This window comes from Chrysochloris asiatica, unplaced genomic scaffold, assembly GCF_000296735.1.
Source record: "Chrysochloris asiatica unplaced genomic scaffold, ChrAsi1.0 scaffold00064, whole genome shotgun sequence".
In the NCBI taxonomy this organism is placed as follows: domain Eukaryota; kingdom Metazoa; phylum Chordata; class Mammalia; order Afrosoricida; family Chrysochloridae; genus Chrysochloris; species Chrysochloris asiatica.
Window position 1 is genome coordinate 9,586,006 of NW_006408582.1, and position 1,907 is coordinate 9,587,912.

At 42.9% G+C, this 1,907-nt stretch overlaps 1 pseudogene; it reads left to right on the top strand.

The window, feature by feature from the left end:
- Positions 1-709: 709 nt before the first annotated feature.
- Positions 710-1,899, top strand: LOC102839571 (annotated as a pseudogene).
- Positions 1,900-1,907: the final 8 nt, after the last annotated feature.

A 1,907-nucleotide genomic window follows, 5' to 3' on the forward strand; every position in this document is an offset into this window, starting at 1 on the left:
CAACAGCCCTGAAGAATCGCCTTAGATTTGATTGAATGATCCTATCAGAACATATCATGGAGATAATGACATCACTACATAACTGCCAAACCACTGAGAATCACAGCCCAGAATTGATATACAACCTTAAACATCACAGTATGACATGCTCTACTGCGGCTCAAACAATGGTCCACAGTAGTTCTAAGAGGAGGTAAAGCCAGTTGTTGTCAAGTCAAATCTAATTTATGGAGATGCCATGTGTGTCAGACTAGAGCTATGATCCATCAACTCCTAAGTTTTCTGGAAGCTGATCACTGGGCCTTTTTTCTGAGGTGCCAATGGGTGAATCGCTAATCTGATTAGCACCTAAAATGGTTAACCATTTGTACCTCCCAGGGACTCCTAATGGAATAAAAAAGAAAAATGAAGTAGCAGAGTCAAAATCTAACAAGCCAAGTACAACTAAGGGGAATCTACGGCAGCTGATACTCAGAGTACAGCAGGCAAATGGTAATCATCCTAGCCTTTCCATAAACAAGCAGACTCACCACTAGGCTAGGACTAGTGGTCAGAGTCCCAGGCTGTGGAGAGAAGTGTCAAGAGTAAGCAGTACAGTCCAGAACGCTTTGTGAGAGGCGGAGGAGTGGTGGCTGCCGGAACTGCGCACAGTGACACCCTCCTTCCCGCTCCCCCACACCAGCCTCAGCTGGTTTAATGGCTGTGGAAGATGGTAAAAGAAACCACTTACTATGATGTTTTGGGGGTCAAACCCAGTGCCACCCAGGAAGAGTTGAAAAAAGCTTACAGGAAACTAGCTTTGAAGTACCATCCTGATAAGAATCCTAATGAAGGCGAGAAGTTTAAACAGATTTCTCAAGCTTATGAAGTGCTCTCTGATGCAAAGAAAAGAGAATTATATGACAAAGGAGGAGAATAGGGCATCAAAGAGGGTGTAGCAGGTGGTGGTTTTCGTTCCCCTATGGACATCTTTGATACGTTTTTTTGGAGGTGGTGGAAGGATGCAGAGAGAAAGGAGAAGGAAAAACGTTGTGCACCAACTCTCAGTAACATTAAAAGATTTATATAATGATGCAACAAGGAAACTAGCTCTGCAAAAGAATGTGATTTGTGACAAATGTGAAGGCTGAGGTGGTAAGAAAGGAGCAGTAGAGTGCTTTCCTAATTGCCCAGGTAGTGGGATGCAAATACGAATTTATCAGATAGGACCTGGAATGGTCCAGCAAATTCACTCTGTATGCATGGAGTACCAGGGCCATAGGAAACGCATCAGCCCTAAAGATAGATGTAAAAGTTGCAATGGAAGGAAGATAGTTTGAGAGAAGAAGATTCTAGAAGTTCATATTGACAAAGGCATGAAAGATGGCCAGAAGATAACATTCCATATTGAAGGAGACCAAGAACCAGGACTGGAGCCAGGCAATATAATTACTGTTTTAGATCAGAAGGACCATGTGGTTTTTACTAGATGGGGTGAAGACCTTTTCATGTGTACAGACATACAGCTGGTTGAAGCATTGTGTGGCTTCCAAAAGCCGACATCCACTCTTGACAACCGAACCATAGTCATCACCTTTCATCCAGGTTGTCAAGCATGAAGATATCAAATGTGTGCTAAATGAAGGTATTCCAATTTATCATAGACAGTATGAAAAGGGATATCTAATCATCGAATTTAAGGTAAATTTTCCTGAGAATGGTTTTCTGTCTCCTGATAAACTGTCTTTGCTGGAAAAACTCCTACCTGAGAGAAAGGAAGTAGAAGAGACTGATGACATGGATCAGCTAGAACTGGTGGACTTTGATCCTAACCAGGAAAGATGGTGCCATTACAATGGAGAAGCATATGAGGATGATGACCATCACCCCAGAGGTGGGGTTCAGTGCCAGACCTCTTAATTTGGGGG